This window comes from Equus asinus, chromosome 22, assembly GCF_041296235.1.
Source record: "Equus asinus isolate D_3611 breed Donkey chromosome 22, EquAss-T2T_v2, whole genome shotgun sequence".
In the NCBI taxonomy this organism is placed as follows: domain Eukaryota; kingdom Metazoa; phylum Chordata; class Mammalia; order Perissodactyla; family Equidae; genus Equus; species Equus asinus.
In genome coordinates this window covers 21,722,475-21,742,381 of record NC_091811.1, presented here as the reverse complement: position 1 = coordinate 21,742,381, position 19,907 = coordinate 21,722,475, and positions in this window count along the sequence as shown.

Genomic DNA, 19,907 nt, shown 5'->3' with positions numbered 1-19,907 from the left:
TATAAACTTTCAAAACTGAATCAGGAAACAGAGAATCTAAATAAACCAATCACAAGTAAAGAGATTGAAATAGTGATATAAAACCTCCCCACAAACAAAATCCAGGATCAGATGGCTTCTCTGGTAAATTCTACCAAATATTCAAAGAAAATTTAATATCTATCCTTCACAAACTCTTCTGAAAAACTGAAGAGAATGGGATGCTTCCTAACTTATTTTATGAGACCAACATTATCTGATACCAAAAACAGACAAGGACAATACAAAAAATGAAAATTACCAGGAAATTAGCTGATGACTTCACGTTCAAAACTCCTCAAAAAAAAACTACCAAATCAAATACAGCAATACATTAAAATGAGCAGGGGCTGGCCCAGTGGTGCAGCAGTTAAGTTCGTGTGTTCTGCTTCAGTGGCACAGAGTTCACTGGTTTGGATACCAGGTGTGGACATGCCACCATGTGGCAAGCCATGCTGTGGCAGTCTTCCCATGTATAAAGAAGAGGAAGATGGGCACAGATGTTAGCTCAGGGCCAGTCTTCCCCAGTAAAAAGAGGAGGATGGAGGCAGATGTTAGCTCAGGGATAATTTTCCTCAAAAAATAAATAAATAATAAATAAAATGATCATACACCATGATCAAGTGGTATGGTTTGACAGCTGCAAATCAATGTGATATACCACATTAACAAAATGAAGAGTAAAAATCACAGGATCATTCCTATAGATGCAGAGAAACCAGTTGGCAAGATTCAACATCCATTTACGATAAAAACTCTCAATAAAAAATGGATATAGAAGGAAAGTCCCTCAACATAATAAAGGTTGTATACAATAAACCCTCAGGCAACATCATACTGAACAGTGAAAAACTGAAAGCTATTCCTCTAAGAACACAAAGAAGACAGGATGCCCACTCTTATAGCTCTTATTCAGCATAGTATTGGAAATCCTAGCTGAGCGATTAGGCAAGAAAGAGAAATAAAAGTTATCCAAATTTGAAATGAAGAAGGAAAACTATCACTATGTGAATATGGCATGATTCTATATATAGAAAAGCATAAAGAATCCACCAAGAAAACAATTAGATAATTAACAAATACGCTAAAGTTGCAGGGTACAAAATCAACATACAAAATTTAGTCACATTTCTATACACTAACAATTAACTAGCAGAAAGAGAAATCAAGACTCCAATTCCATTTACAATTGTAACATAAAGAACAAAATATTTAGTAATAAATTTAACTAATGAGGTGAAAGATATGTACTCTGAAAACAATAAGACATTGTTGAAAGAAATTGAAGAAAACATAAAGAAATAAAAATATATTCCATGTTCATGGACTGGAAGAATTAATATAGTTAAGATGTCCATATTACCTTATGTAATCTACAGATTCAATTTAATCTCAGTCAGAATCCCAATGATTTTTTCATGGAAATAGAACAAAGAATCTTAAAAATTATATGGAACAACAAAAGATCCCAAATAGCCAAAGGAATCCTGAGAAAACAGAACAAAGCTAGAGGTATCACATTTCCTGATTTAAAAGTATAATAGAAAGCTATAGTAATCAAAACAGTACAGTACTGGCACAAAAACAGACACACATATCAATGGAACAGAATCAATCAAGAGCCCAGAAATAAAGCCACACATCTATGGAAAACTAATTTTTGACAAAGGAGCCAAGAACATACAATGGAGTAAGGAAAGTATCTTCAATAAATGATGTTGGGTAAACTAAACAGCCATGTGCAAAAATAATAATAATAATAAACCATTATCTTGCACCGTACACAAAAATTAACTCAAAGACTTGAATGTAAGACCTGAAACCATAAAACTACTGGATGAAAACATGAGCAGTACCCTCCTTGACATCAGTCCTAGCAGTAATTTTTTGACTATCATGTCTCCTCTGGCAAGGAAAACAAAAGAACAAATGAAAAAAGTGACTACATCATTGTAAAAAGGTTTTGCATGGCAAAGGAAACCATCATCAAAATGAAGAGACAACATATCAATTGGAAAAAGATGTTTGAAAATCATATCCAATGAGAGATTATTATCCAAAACGTATAAAGAACTCATACAATTCATCAATAAAAAAGCAAAGAATTGATCAAAAATGGACAGTGTGAGTGACTTCAGCATCATAGGAAAGTGAGATCTTCCCTTAGTCTCTCTCTACTAAGATACAATGAAAAGGACATTCATAAACCTACAGACGACATTCATACAACACAATAGATGTCTGAAGGTTTCATGTAGAGATATGTCTGAAGGTGGGGGTGCTAGGCCACCCAGGAGGCAGTGGAAGGTGGTAAGGAGATATCTTTTCCCTCCCCTTATGGCTGTGATCTAGGGTGTGGGAACTTGTAGTGACTGTTACATGACATTGGGAGGAGAATAGGAATAAGGCACCCTTTGCTGGGAACTGTTCTTCTTTCTGAATTGCCTCCCAGCCTGTGGGAATGCTTCACATCAAGGCAGCTAAGCAATTGCAGGGGCATCCACACCAAGTAGAGCAAACCAAGTCAGCAGACAGCCACTGCAGAGTGAAGGCATGTGGTATCATGCACACAAAAGAGAGCACCTCTCCCCACCACATGGTGCACCAGCTTGCCCAGTTGACCAGAACAGAGGATCCCCACCAGAACATCTGTATATACATGTGTAAAGCATCAATAGCCAGTGGGCAAACACAGATGGGCCCAGTCAGCACAACTTCCAACAGACAGACACATCTTCCAGGGATCACAGAGTGCTCAGAAGATGCAGCTCTTGCACCCACCCCAGTGGTGATGGGTGGACTCCCTGACCAGATACTACTACTCTGCAATGGCATAAATCCATCCCATCAAATAGTATGAAAAGCTATATTAACATGCCAGACCAGAAGGAAAATGACAAGTATCCAGAAATCAATCCTGAAGTCACAGAAATTCACAATCTAAACCACAAAGAATCCAGAATAGCTATCATAAAGAAACTCACTGAATTACAAGAAATCTCAGAAAGAAAGTTTAATGATCTCAGGAATTAATGAACAGAGGGAATTCTTCACTAAAGAGATTGAAAATATAAAAAAACAAGCCAATAGGAAGTGTTGGAGATGAAAAACACAATGAATGAGAGGAAAATCTGGAGTCCTTAAAAGATAGAGTTGTCATCATGGAAGACAGAATCAGTAATTTAGAGGACAGAAAGATAGAAATGCTGCATATGGAGGAGGAGAGAGAACAAAGACCACAGAGAAATGAAGAAATTCTCTGTGAAATATTTGGCTCAATTAGGAAATGCAACATAAATAACACAGATATTCCAGAGGGGAAGACAAGGAGAAAGAAGCAGAGAGCTTGTTTGAAGAAATAACATTTGAGATCTTCTCAAACCCTGGGAAGGAGCTGGACTTACACGTAAAGGAACTTCATAGAATTCTAATTACATAAATGTAAAAAGATCTTCTCCAAGGCATATATTAGTAAAACTAGCAAAAATCAATAACAAAGAAAAATATTAAGAGCAGAAAGGCAGAAGAAAGTAACCTATGAAGGAGCCCCTATCAGGCTTTCGGTGGATTTCTCAGTACAAACCTTAAAGGCTAGGAGAGAGTGGAATGATATATTCAAAATTCTGGAAGACTAAACCTTTCAACAAAGAATATTCTGTCCAGAGAAAATATCCTTCAGGTACAATGGAGAAATAAAAACTACCCAGACAAACAAAAGCTGAGGGAGTTCATCACCATAATTCCACCTACAAGAAATTACCAAGAAGCCACTCATGTCTGAAAAGAAAAAGAAAGGGTTTGCAAAGCCTCCCATCAAGTAGATAAATAGACAAAATCAGAAAATTGTAGGTCTCTATCAGAAAAGATTAGCAAACACAATTATAACATAAAGATAAAAGGAAAGAAAGAATCAAAAATAACAATAGTCAATTCATTTTAGTCACAAACTTATAACACAAAACAGAATAAGTTGGGACAACAATAACTTAGACAGGAAATGGAAAGGGATAGAATCTGCTTAAGCTATTGGAGATAAGAGGCTATCAGAAAAAGGACTATCTCATCTATGAAATCTTTTATACAAAGCTCACAGTAACCACCAAATAAAAAACCTGAACAGAGACACAAATGATAAATAAAGAGAAAATTGAGAAAACCATCATAGAGAAACACCAAACTGAACTGGCTGTCAGAAATACACAGGATGAGAAACAAGGGAAATACAGAACAAGGAGAAAACAAGTAATAAAATGGCAGTATTAAGCCCTCATATATCAACATTGACTCTAAAGGTACATGGGCTATATTCTTTAATCAGAAGACACAGAGTGGCTGGATGGATTAAAAAACAAGACCCAACAATATTCTGCATCCAGGAAACACATCACAGTTCTAAAGACAAACACAGGCTCAAAGTGAAGGAATGCAAGATGATACACCAAGCTAATGGCAAAAATAAAGCAGGTCTTGCCATACTTACATGAGACAAAGTAGACTTTAATAAAAACAAGGCAATGAGAGACAAAGAGGGGCAGTATATAATGATAAAAGGAACACTCCAACAAGAAGATATAACACTTATAAATATATATGCACCTAACACAGGAGAATCAAAGTACATAAAGCAACCATTAACAAATCTAAAAGGAGAAATTAATAGCAACACAATAATAGTAGGGGACCACAACATCCCACTTACCTCACTGGATATATCATCCAGACAGAAAGTCAACAAGGAAATAGTGTAATTAAATGAAAAACCAGAATAGATGGACTTAATAGATAAATAGAGGGCACTCTACCCAAAATCAGTAGAATATACATTCTTCTCAAGTACATATGGGACATTCTCAAATATAGACCATGTGTTGGGAAAAAGGCAAGTCTCAATAAATTTAAGAAGGCTGAAATCATATGAAGCATCTTTTCTAACCATAATACTATGAAACTAGAAACCAACTACAAGAAAAAAGCTGGGAAAGTGACAAATTCATGGAGACTAAATAACGTGCTACTGAACAACCAATGGATCAATGAAGAAATTAAAAGCAAAATGAAAAAATATTTGGAGACAAATTAAAATGAACATACACCATACCAACTCATATAGTAAGCAGCAAATGCAGTCCTAAGAGGGAAATTCATAGCAATACAGGCCTACCCTAACAAACAATAAAAATCTCAAATAAGTAATCTTAAACTATACCTAATGGAACTAGAAAAAGAATAATAAACAAATCCCAAAGACAGCAGAAGGAGGGAAATAATAAAAGTCAGAGCAGAAATAAATGAAATAGAAACCAAAATAAAGTAGCAATGATCAATGAAACTAGGATCTGGCTCTTAGAGAAGATAAAATTGGCAAACCTTTAGACAGACTCCCTAAGGAAAAAAGAGAGAAGGCTCAAATAAATAAAATTGAAAATGAAAGAGGAGAAATTACAATGGATATCACAGAAATACAAAGGATTAAAAGAGAATACTATGAAAAATTATGTGCCAACATATTGGACAATCTAGAAGAAACTGTTAAATTCCTAGACTCATACAACCTCCAAAAACTGAATCAAGAAGCAATGGAGAATCTGAAGAGACCAATAACAAGAAAATAGATTGAAATACTAATCAAAAACCTCCCAAAAAATAAAACTCCAGGACCAGATAGTTTCTCAGGAGAATTCTACCAAACATTCAAATAAGACTTATTGCCTATCCTTCTCAAACTATTCCAAAAGTTGAAGAAGACAGAATGCTTCCTAACTCATTCTACTATACCAACAGCACCTTGATCCCCAAACCAGACAAGGACAATATAAAAATGGAAAATAGATGCATAGAAAGCATTTGGCAAGATACAACATGCATTTATAATCAAAACTCAATAAAATGGTTATTTAAGGAAAGTGCCTCAACATAATGAAGGCCATATATAACAAACCCACAGCCAACATCATACTCAATGGGGAAAAACTGAAAGCCATCCTTCTGAGAACAGGAACAAGGCAAGAGTGCCCACTCTCACCACTCTTATTCAACTAGTACTGGAGGTTTTGGCCAGAGCAATTAGGCAAGAAAAATAAATAAAATGAATCCAAATAGACAATGAAGAAGTGAAACTCTTGCTGTTTGCAGATGACATGATTCTATATGTAGAAAACCCTGAAGAATCCACTGGAAAACTAAGACACATAATCAACAACTACAGGAATGTTGCAGGGTACAAAAGCAACTTACAAAAATCAGCTGCATTTCTATTCTTTAATAATGAACTAACACAAATATAACACAAGAAAATAATCCATTTACAATTGCAACAAAAAGAATAAAATATCTAAGAATAAGTTTAAGCAGATGAAAGAGCTATACAATGATAATTATAAGACAGTATTGAAAGAAATCGAGTATGACATAAAGAAATGGGATGATATTCCATGCACTTGGATTGGAAGAATAAACATACTTAAAATATCCATACTATCTAAAGCAATCTACAGATTCAGTGATATCTCAATCAGAATCTCAATGACATTCTTCATGGATTTTAGAACAAAGAATCCTAAAAGTCATATGGGGCAAAAAAAGACCCCTAGTAGCTAAAGCAATCTTGAGAAAAAAGAACAAAGCTGTAGGCATCACAAACCTTGACTTCAAAATATACTACAAAGCTGCAGTAATCAAAACAACACGACACTGGTACAAAAACAGACACACAGATAAATGGAACAGAATTGAAAGCCTAGAAATAAACTCACACATCTAAGGACAGCTATTCTTTGTTAAAGGAGCCAAGAACATACAATGGAGAAAGGAAAATCTTTTCAATAAATACTGTTGGGAAAAGTGGACAGTCACATGCAAATGAATGAAAGTATGCGTTATTTTTTGCCATACACAAAAATTAACTCAGCATGGATTAAAGACTTTAAGGTAAAATGTGAAAACATAAAATTCATAGAAGAAAATATAGGCAGTACATTCTTTGACATCGGCCTTAGACACCTCGTTTCAAATACCATGTCTACTTGGGCAAGGGAAACAAAAGAAAAAATAAACAAATTGGATTTCATCATACTAAAGAGCTTCTGCAAAGCAAAGGAAACCAGGAGCAAAATGACAAACAAGCCACCAACTGGGAGAAAATATTTGCAAATCATATATCCAACAAGGGGTTAATCTCTAGAATATTTAAAGAACTCACACAACTTAACAACAAAAAAAACAACCCAATCAAAAATGGACAGAGGATATGAACAGACCTTTTTCCAAAAAATATATGCATATGCCCAACAGGCATATGAAAAGACGTTTCACATCAGTTTACCATCACTAATCATTAAGGAAAAGCAAATCAAAACTACAGTGTAATATCACCTTACACCTATTAGAATGGGTATAATTATCCAGAAAAAAATTAGAAATGTTGGAGGGGATGTGGAGAAAAGGGAGCACTCTTACAGTACTAGTTGGAATAAAAATTGGTGCAGCAAGTATGAAAAATAATGGAGATTCCTTTAAAAACTAAAAATAGAACTACCACGTGATCTAGCTGTTCCACTACTGGGTATTTATCCAAAGAACACAAAAACACGAATTCAAAAAGATATATTCACTCCTATGTTCATTGCAGCATTATTCACAATAGCCAAGACTTGTAAGCATTTTAGTGCCCATTAATGGATGAATGGGTGAAGAAAATGTGGCATATATATCTATATCTATATCTATAGATATAGATATATATACAATAGAATAGTAGTCAGCCGTAAAAAAGATGAAACTTTTCCATTTGTGATGACATGGATGAATCTTACGGGTATTATGCTAAGCGAAATAAGGCAGATAGAGGAAGACAATTACTATATTACTTCACTCATATGTGTAAGATAATCAAACACATAGATACAGAGACCAGATTTGTGGTTACCAGAAGTGAAGGAGACAGGGGGAGGAAGAAAGAGGTAAAGGGGAGCATGTGTATGGTGATAGATGGCAATTAAACTTTTGGTAGTGAACAAAAAGTGGTCTATACAGAAGTCAAAATATAATGACATATACCAGAAATTTATATAATGCTATAAACCAATGTGATCTCAATATAATATTAATTAATTTAAAAAAGAAAAATAATCATAGATATTATAAATCACTAAAGTCATTGAAAAATTCTCTGCAAGATATGAGTGTAGACAATTTTTATAAATAAAACTTCAAATTCAAAAGAAAGACAAGAACAATTTTTCTGTGGAATCTGGCTTTAAATAAGTAAGAATATTATTATCCCCTCCCCTTTTTTTTTTGCAGGGAAAGATTTGCCCTGAGCTAACATATGTTGCCAATCTTACCCTTTTTTTTTTCCTCCCCAATGTCCCAGTACATAGTTATATATCTTAGTTGTAAGTCATTCTATTTCTTCTGTGTGAGCCACCGCCACAGCATGGTGACTGACAGATGGCTGGTGTGGTTCTGTCACCAGGAAGCAAACCGAGGCCACCAAAAGTGACAAAAGTGAGTGGTGAACTTTAACCACTAGGCCATCATAGATGGCTCAAGAATATTATTAATCTTGAACTTCTTTATTCCCCATTAATTTATTGCTTTTCATTTTTCCAACGAATATTGCATCAAGCACAGAATATAATTTTAAAAACTACTTATTCTATTCACTTTTTCTATAAGTGAAACACTTATTTAAGGCTCTAAGGAAATTAGAACCAGACTTTTACATTGTTCACTTGCAAAATGAGTACTATTTCTCATCTCACACTCCACCCAGTTGACTATACTAGGGATCCTATTAAATACACCATTTATGAACTACTTAATTATCATAGTGCTACATATAACACTGAGTTTTCATAGAGCATTGTCCTTGACATTATTCAGCTGCAGAGATGAAGCAGCAAAGAGTAACCTATGCAGAACTGAATAGGTTAAGGACTCAAGAGGACAGTAAATGAAACCTAACGACACTAAACCTCCATTTCAGTAACTAAACAAGAAATAACTTAATGTAGAATTAACCTTCAAAATGCCTCTCAGGATCTCCAGTAGAATGACAATAACTAACACTATAAATGGAAAACATTTAATAGGCACATCATATAACTGTTCCAGGATGTGCACTTGGGTTGCAGAGGTATGAGGAAAGAGTAGGAAATAAGCTCACATATTTTTCATTTGTGAGGATCAGAGCTTGAAGTTGAAATAAAGTATTCTAAAAGGAAATCTAAAGATTAATTTTATTCAGACATTTTAATATTCTGTATTATTTGAACAACAACTCATGGAGCATTGTATTTACTGAAAATACAATAGTATTTTCTGAGAGAAAGATTACAATGGTAGATACAGGTATGGGGTTCAAGTTTATACATATGATTCCCTGTGCATGTGGGTTATCTCGTATGTAAACTGTCTAAACAATTGTCTCCATCTCTCCTTTCTCAGTGATTCCATTTTTCTCTGTGCAGATTTGCCATCATCTCTAGAAAAGTTCATTGCTGGAATTCTGGGAACCACCTGCCTTGTTGTTTTTTTTTAAAGATTGGCACCTGAGCTAACATCTGTTACCAATCTTTTTCTTTTTTTCCTTCTTTTTCTCCCCAAAGTCCTCCAGTACATAGTTGTATATTCTAGTTGTAGGTCCTTCTGGCTCTGCTTTGTGGGATGCCACCTTAGCACGGCTTGAGGAGCAGTGCCAGGTCCATGCCCAGGATCTGAACCTGTGAAACCCTGGGCCACAGAAGCTAAGCATGCAAACTTAACCACTGGCCCTTGCCTTGCCTTGATGCACATTGTAGTAAAAATGGTAGTCTTTACTCCCTGTAAATAAATTTTTGAATGACTATGAAGTAACAGTGCTTATAAACATTTCATAATATTGTGGAATAAAACTCTCATTTTAATGTGCATATTTGGACGAAATATGGAATGGTTATTCTGAATTTGTCAAAAGTATAAATAACAGAATGATTATAAATAGTATTATATATATTCAGATTTCATAACTCAAAGACATGCTTTAGGTGACTGAAAGACTTTATTGAGAAACACAAATTAATTCTTGAAATCAGTTAAACCAAATACTCTAAGAGATGTTGAAGTTTGGTCTTTTAATATTTTGAAATATTTTCCCCAATCTTCATTACTTTATTAATTTTTATTGGTAAATTCAATTTTATTACAGGTAATCTTCAACAATACACCAAATTTCAAAGCTGGAAACTAAAATTATTATGATTCATTTAGGTAAATATTAATTTTTTATAAAGGTTACTTTAATTTTTTCTGGGAACTATAATACCAGAGCAGAACAATTACTTCTTGATAACAAGTATTCAGAAAGCTACATTATGATTTCGAAGTTCTGATATTAGCGTAATTTTTATTCCGTCTCTATCTTAGGCAAGGCAAAAATGATAGATTTTTGGGCAGAATATAAATTATAAAATCAGGTAATGTTCATAAGTAGTGATTGTAAGACCGTGTTGTTTCTTACACAACAATGAAGAAATATTAGTTTAAAATCTCCATTCCCATTGTTGCCAACTGACTCAAATTTCCTATTGCTGTAATATAATGAGATAAATAATATTGCTGTTCTAAAAGAGTAGTTTCATTCATTAACTTTCAGGAAATAAATACAGTGGGTATTTTTGTTTGTTTATTTGCTTTCTATGGGCACATAAATTAGAGCATGACAGGCTAACCCTCTCTGTGAGTGTGTGCATGAGTGTATTTTGTTTGTATGTACCAGCCTGTGACAATGCATAGATATGTTATGTACATATATGTTTATATCTATGCAAATATGTGAACTAATTTCAATCTTTAAAAATGCAAATTGTTTTTGGATAGCAATTCTTACTCTTTATTCAGCATATCATTGTGGTCATTGTCCAAAAGAGTGGTTAACATATTCCAACAATTGCTGTTACAATGACATTGGTATTGAAAGAAAAGCATAGGATGAGAGCTTGATGGCCTGTGCTTCTAAGAATTCTAACAGGCTTTGTATAGATAATGAAGAAGAAATTGTAAGATATTAAATGCGTCATATATTTTATTAAAGGTTTATTTTAGTCAATATTATATTTGTAGACTTCATCCACATTTTTGTACACATTTGTAGTTCTTTTAAAAGTGTGTTACTATTCAATTGTTTGACCTTATCGTATTTTATTTATATGTTTATACCACTAATACACACTTGATAATATCCAGTTCTTGCTTCTCACAGAAAATCATGTTTCTGTAAATGCTTTTTTTCTAATATAAACTTTGCTATTTCATTTTACCATACATCAAGGAAACTTAACATATCATGATTGTGCAGGTTTATCACAAGGGAATACAACCACGTAATTACAAATCAATTCACAGAATAGAAGTTTCCAGCCCCCAGCTGCCCCACCTGCGAGTGTACTGTCATCACTTCTCCTGCCTCGCTTAACCATTATTCTGGTTTTTAATATTATAAATTATCATTGCTTATTTTTGAACTTCATATTAATGGAATCATACAGTATGTATTTTCTTCCTGTCTCTTTTCACTCCCATATGATATTTTTACAATTCATCCAAATTATTGCATTCATCTTAGTTTGTTCATTTTCACTGCTGAATTACGTGAACGTAACATTTTAAAATTCATTTTATCTATTGTCTCTGGTTGGGGACATGAGACTCATGCCCTCAGGGTTAAAGAGGCTTCCTGGGTTGAGTACTTTTAGTCAGAGGATCCCCTTTGCTGGTCCCACCTCCCCCCAACCCATCTCCCCTGCACACATTCACACACCCTAATGAATCTTGGTGGGGGAGGAGAAGCACTTCCGCGGGTTTCTGATTGTTACCAGGTTTCATAAAGGATCACCCTTGTAAGGCTCACCTGGTGTTGCTGGACAGATTCTTTTCAACACAGAGGAGGAATGGCTTTCCTGAGGCACCCGCTCTTTCTAGGTTGGATGTTGGGAAGCAGCAACTGAGGTCACTCTCTTATGTTGGATGGGGTACATAAGATGCCCTGCCACTCTTGTCCCCTAATCCTAGGGTCCCAAACATTTTGCCTTTCTCTTTGCATGTTTCGGATTTCTCCTTTACTTCTATCTTTCATTTGTTCCAGGATTTATAGTAGCACTTTGCAGAGAGTAGTAGAGAGAAATGAGTCTATGACACCATGTCAAGACAAGGTCAAGCCACTGGATACCACCAATTTAGAAACAGATTTGGGGCTTACCTAGTTAAAGAATGGTGTGGAACCCAGAAAATCAAATTTTTGGCCCCCATGTCATTTAATCCTCAATGGAAATCCCTTAATTTCCTTCTAAAACCCAAACTCTGAGAGACACAGTAGAAAAATATGCTGATTTAGTCAGAGTATCTGAAGAAATGATTATAACAGTATCTGGAAGCCTATTTAAAGCCTTGCTATGTTCATTTTGTCAACATGGATAACTATTAAATTACATGAATCAGAATTTTACTTATTAACATAAGAAGAAGAGTGAAACTGTTAAGTATAAATGTTTGAGTGAATTTTAATCAAAACAACAAACACTGGTGAAAGTTTTTGACACTGTAAAAAAGTTGTTTTCAACTTTAACAATCCTAGTGTTAGATTAGCATCTAACATGCTCATTTCATTCTGAAAATTAAAGATCCTATGAAAGAATATACTGCTTGTATTTTTAAAAATGGTGAATTCTTTCTTAGTGATTGTTTAAATGAAAATTCTTTATTTTGGGGTAGAAATTTCTGAATTCCCTATCAATTCTATCATGGATTGGAGTCTTTTGTAACAGCAGTGATCATTTATAGGTGTAAATAAAGGGATCAACTTCCAAACTAAAGTAAGATTTTTATAATATATATAGAACAAAAAATAAAATTGAAGAATTCAGAATAATAATATTAATACATTTGTTTTGATTGAATTATAGATATTAAGAAAGATGTTGAAAGTTAATGAAATATTGATATAAATATTAAAAATGGACTATTCAGTTTTCCTAATAACCAATTCTTACTAACGTTATATGAAAAATGTCATTACCCATTTTTGACATATTCTTTTATTACAGTTACACAGAAATTGCTATTGTTTCATGGATTGCCCACATTCAACAAAACAATAGAATTATGCATTTTGTTTCCATTACAGGATAACAGAATCATCATCAGTAAACATAACTGTGTCATGCTACATTCATCTGGCCTCAAAGCAGACAGTTGTTGTCTCCAAATAGATATAATTGCAAGCATAAGTTTTAGAATTGAAACATTTGAGTTTGGATTCTGTTGGGTAACATTTTATTTCATAAAATGGAAATAGTATTATGATTGCATGTGTTAAAATGGATTATATGGATTATATTATTTGTTTTAATAATGAGAAAGTTTTTTCAAAAACAATTATTGAAATATACACTCCAAACAGTACAGATAACATTACTTTTGTGTCTGGCTTTTTTTACTCAACATTATATTTGTGGCATTCAATCTTTTTAAAAGACCGTATGCTGAGTGAGTGCATTTATATGAAATATCAAAGTAGGCAAACCCATGAGAGACAGAAAGTGGCTTAGTGGTTGCCAAGGGCTGAGGGGAGGGACAATAGGAAGTGATTGCTAATCCGTACAGTGTTTCTTTTTGGAGTGATGAAAACTTAAATTTTGATACTGGTGATGGTTGTGAACTCTGTGAATGTACTAAGAATCACCGACTTATACACTCTCAATGGATAGATTTTATGCTGTATAAATTATACCTTAACAAAGCTTTTCATACAACTCATGAGATTATGTTTGGGGCTGCATTTAATCTTTAAAGTAACATGTAAAGATTACTTATCTTTACAATATTGACTCTTCCAATCAACATCATGTTTTATCCTTCCATGTATTAGTTTTCTTTAATTTGTCTATTATATTTTGTATTATTTATACTGTCTTAAAGAAATATAAGTATTTCACAGTCATGCTTTCAAAAATCACATTATTTCTAAATTTCCTTTAGTAATTTTTGCTGCTTTAAACAGAAATATACTTGAGCTTTACATGTTGATCTTATATCTAATAACTTCACTGCTTTTATGTAATAATTCTATCACTTCAAATATATATTCTTCTGGATTTTTTTATATAAACAACTATTTTATTTCTTCTTTCAAGAGGCAATTACTTCTTTCCTGACTTCTGTTTGCTGGTTAGGGTTTTATTTCCAATGTTGAATAGAAGGTGCAGTAAAAGGTTCTATTTGTATCCTTCTCTATTTTAGGGGAAAAGATTTCAATAGTTCATCCTTAAGTATCAGGTTTGTTTTAAGGTTTATTTATTTATTTTTAAAGATTTTATTTTTTCCCTTTTTCGCCCCAAAGCCCCCGGGTACCTAGTTGTATATTCTTTGTTGTGGGTCCTTCTAGTCGTGGCATGTGGGACGCCGCCTCAGCGTGGTTTGACGAGCAGTGCCATGTCCGCGCCCAGGATTCAAACCGACAAAACACTGGGCTGCCTGCAGCAGAGAGCACGAACTTTTAACCACTCGGCCACGGGGCCAGCCCCTTTAATGTTTATTTTTAATCATACCTTTCTCATATTAAAGAAATTTATTAATATTCCTGTTTTTCTAATAGATTTTATAACCAATTGATGCCATCTTTTTATTATTTTTACATCAAATAGAATGATAAATGTTTTCTCGGTATAATGTTTATGAAGTAAATTGTCTTTATTTCTCATTTTTAAGCCAATATGCATTTCTGAAATAAGGCCACAATAATCATTCTGTATTGTCCTTTTTAAAAAATCAGTGCATACGTTATATTTAGATTAAGTAGTTTTCTTCATCCATGTTCACGAAGACATTAAACTACATTTTCATTTTTGTTTTGTACTTGGCAGGGTTTGTTATCAAGGCTATTTTGAGAAGGATTCCTCCTTTTCTATTACCTGGAAGCCTTCGTGTAAGAATACTTTTAGATTTACAAGTGTTATTATTCACTACTGATAGCATTTGAGCTTGGAGAATTTTTTTGTATGAAGGTTTACATAATGAGCTCAACTTCTCTAATGTATATTACGTTAACCTAGGTTTCTCTTTGTTGTACTGCATTTGGGTAATTTACATTTTCAAGGAATTTTCAAGTAGAAAACATAGATGTTAAGATGTTTGCTGGGGCTGGCCCCGTGGCCCAGTGGTTAAATTCGCGCGCTCCGCTTTGGCGGTCCAGGGTTTCGGCCTTCTCGCCGACATGGCACTGCTCATCGGGCCATGCTGAGGAGGCATCCCACATAGCACAACTAGAAGGACTACAACTAGAATATACAACTGTGTACTGAGGGGCTTTGGGGAGAAACAAAAGGAAAACAAAAAAAGATTGGCAACAGATATTAGCTCAGGTGCCAAAAAAAAAAGGATTTATTCATACTGTGGCTTTATTATCTGTTTAATATGTGTAAAAATCATAATGGTATTCCCATGTTTAATCTAGATATACAAGATTTGCGTCTTAATTTTTTTTCTTCAATAGTCTTTTATCAATTTTATTAAGTGTTTTCAGAGAGAATGATTTTGGCCTTGTTGATCCTTTTTACCGTGACTTTGTTCCTTGATTTGAGTTTTTACTATTTATTGTTTTCTTCCTTCTGCTTCATTTGAATTTAATTTCATCTAATTGTAGCTTTTCCATTTTTAGTTTCTTGTGATGCATGCTCTGATTTCTGCTTTTATTTTTTGTCTTTTGTAACATACACATTTAATGCAGTCAATACTTCACAAGACATAATTTTGCTGTTATATTTTCTTCATAATTCATATAAAAGTGTGAATATTCTTTGTGATCATTTCTTTGGCCCATATGTTATTTATAAATGTATTACTGTATTTAGAACCATATAAAGATCCTCAATTGTTTGGTTATTAACGTCTATTTTTGACAAACTGTAGTTCGATAATTTTTGTGAAGCTGGAAATGTTCTACATCTCTGTTTAAGTGTGGCTAGTGTGAGAAACCAATTTTAAAATTTTATTTAGTTTTAATTAATTAAAAATTAAATTTTAATACGCAAATTTCTAGTGGCAAATTGTCTAACTTAGCCAGCAGTTACTGCAGTGACACTATGGTTCTATATATTTTATATTAAAATGCCTAGAAATATGACTATATAGTGTATTTTTGGAAAATTTCCATGTGAACTTAAAATGAGTATTCTATGTTAGTATATTGTGTATATATATTGGTTAATTGTCTAGTTTAAATATTTCTATAGCCTTACTGATACATCTGTTTGTTTGATAAGCAGTGAGAGAATTGTGTAAATGTCCATTTCTGTTTTTTACTTCTTCACGTTTTTCAAATCTATGTTGAAGTTGTATTGTTGAGTACATACAGATTAAAAAAAAAACATTGCTAATGATGTTGATATTCAACCTATTATGGTGAAACATGCTTCATCATTTCCAACAATGATTCTTGTGATATATTGTGACAGTACATTAACTATAGCAGTTTTCTACTGGTTTGTATTGTGTGGTGTATTTTTTCACCTTTTTACTTTTATCTTCATGCTTATGTTAAAGGAGTGTCTCATTAATACAGCAAAGTTTTTTAAATATCAACATTCTTGGAATTTAAATCAAAAATTATTCTATTTATATTTAAGATAATTATTGATTATGATACAATGCAGTGTCAGTTATCTATTTTATTTATACGTGTAAATATGTAGATGCAATTAATTGTTAGGTATAATATAGTTACTATTTAATTTGAGATAAACACTACCATTTCTTTGAACTCTACTTTTCATTTATTTTCTTATCTTTCACAATAAATATCTTTATTTTCACTTTCCTCTATAAGAACTTGTTAATTTAATATGCTTTAAATATTCTTTATCAGTGCTTTACATTTTACAGCATACTTTCTTTATTAATTAATGTCTGAGGAAATAGTGCTTTTACCTCTTCTCAAGCAGTGAAAAGACCTAACGAAGCCCTACTTTTATTTACTGCTTATGCACTATTTGCTCCCTTGAATTCTATTACAAATATATACTTTGAAATTTGAAACCTTATCATCAATATTTTATTCGCTCAATATCCATATAGATATATCCACATAATTGCTTTTCTTCAACTCTTCTTTCCTTTCTGCATATCCAAGTTTTCACTTAGAATAAGTGTTTCAGCTTTAAAAGATCCTTAACTATTTTCTTTAGAATTGATAATTAATTCTCTCCTTCTTTTAAAAAGATCTTTGAAAATGAATACATACTGCCATGATATTAAATCATACTTTCACTTGTTATTGACTTCTAATTTATGCAACTTTCTTGAGTCAATAGTAGGTATTACTATTATTAGAAATAGTCACAAATATATTTAGTATTTTTGTAATAAGGAATAAATTCTAACTACTCATTATTTTGAGTGATTTCACTGTGGCTTTGTATTGTCTGAACATACATTTCATTAAAGTTAAATGCCATTAGAATAAACCCATATTTTTACATGTAACAAAAGTACATGATATATATAACATTATTTAATTGAAAACCTCAAGGTAGATGAGCATAGGAATTGTAGATATAAGTATCTCAAATTTAAAAAGACATTTTAAAAGACAATATTAGTGAACGTTGTATTATTTGACTTCATTAATAAACAACTTGAGCATTATAATTCTTTAATGTGGCTAACAGAAGAGAAATTATTGATTAATTTTATGAAAATATAATGAAATGTAATTAATAGAAATATACATACAGTGAGCCAACATTAGCCATTTTTATAGAAGGCTCAAATGTTAGCCCAGATTAGGAGGATATAACTACGTATTTAGTTACCATTTTCCTAAATTTTAGAAAGTTAATTTGAGTTTTTCTGAATTTAATCTCTTAGAGACTTCATTGGAAGTGAATATCCTTAGGAATAATAAACATTTCCCCTTTTCTTGATACAAGATGAAGAATGATGAAAAGAATTCTATTTGCCACACCTAAGTCATTTAAACTAAAGGTTTGTTTCTTTTGGTGTTCACGTATCATTTAAATTTGTGTTTTAAAAATCTACTTTCCTGCCTCCATTTTTGGTTAAGTGAAATTTTTTAAAAACATATATTTTTCACCATCTATGTAGTTTTATTTTGGTTTTAGTCATTTACAACAAATATACCTGTTAAAATATAGACTACAAGTTATGGTTGGAGGATGAATAAATGATGATATAATGAGTGCTAATTTAGTATTTCAACCTCTGGCATGACGATATAGTTCAATATTTAAACAATATGTTTAATAAAACAAATGCTTTATCCTTCTCAGAGACATTTAAAATTTAGAATTTTCTCTATAATAGAAATGACATAATAAGGGTAAAGGAAAAGAAGTATGTACTGCCAGAATTTAGCAACTGGTCTGAAAGGAAAACTTAAAACATCAAAACAAGGCCTAAATTTCCAGTGTTTTTGATTGAGTTGGAAGCAAGTTAATACCATGGGATGGTCATATCTCTGTCCCCCTGTATCTTTTAGAAAATCAAAACAATTTTTTTCAGAGGCACATGCCAATGGACAAACTAAAAGACACACTACACACTCCAATGTCCTATATTTTGGAGGTGTGAGATGGAAAAACTGTCTTTGAAATAGCCCAAGTGTAATAATTTCCTGTGACACATTGATGAGAAACCTACTTTTTCTGCTATTGCTTCACTCTGCATCTTCACAGGGCAGTGTGTGAAGACCACAGATACTGTTTGTGTACAAGAGTAACCCAGCCTCCCACTAGAGGATGCACCACTTTCTGGACAACAGAAGGTATGTGTGGCAACTCTTCTGTCTACTAGCCCATCTCATTTAGTGGGAGATTACAAATGCTAGATATCTCGCGGAGGTACAGTTAATATACAATCAAATCAAAGAGAACATTAGTATCTTTATTTCAGGGTATAAAAAAGCATAAAACATGAAATGTGTTGGAGAAGCTCTTAAATTACTCAAATTCTTGCGTCTGGAAAATTAGTCAAGTGCATACACATACATCATTAGGCTTGTAAAGTGATAAAATTTAAAGTGAAATAACAAAGAAATCATGAATATGAACAGTTAATTTTGTATTTTTTAATCAAGATAAATATTATTCTATATATTTTGTATTTAGCTCAGCCTTTAAAAATTGATTCAAAATGAGTTCATCAAATCATGAATGTCAAACATAATTCCTCATACATGTACTTAGATGAAAAAAAAGGAATTTGATTTTTACTAAAAATCAGATTGAGATGGGTTTCATTAAATATTGATGTAAAAACTATAAACAATCAAAAACCAAAAAATTGAACAAAACATTGCAAAAAGATATAACACACTGGTAAAGAGACACCTGTCTAATGAATTACTTTACATGGTTTAACAAATAGGAATTGCAAATAATAACACGGAAATTGTGTTTATATAATAATTAAAATACTAAGAATTATTGAGGATTCATAAAAGCTAGATTGCATATTCAGTGTTTTACATGCATTATATCTCACGTATTTTTATTCTCACTTTAGTAAAACTAGGTTGCTAGACACTAAATAACTTTTTAAAGGTCACACATTGTAAGTTTCAAAGCCAAAATTAATTCCAGATCTCACTGACTGCAGAGCTCATTGACTGAATTAATAAATTATATTATCTGATTTATTACAATTGGTTGCACAACTAAAGCTATCCTCACTGACTTTGACAGCCATAGAATGTTTCTGGAAATCTGAAACAACAATGTTCTTCCATAAATTATCTACACTTATATTTATCATTTCATGGTTTCATATCTTTGCTGTTGAATCAAATGCCCATTACTTGTGTTAAATAAATATTTTAAAAAAGTTTTATATTGTTTTGC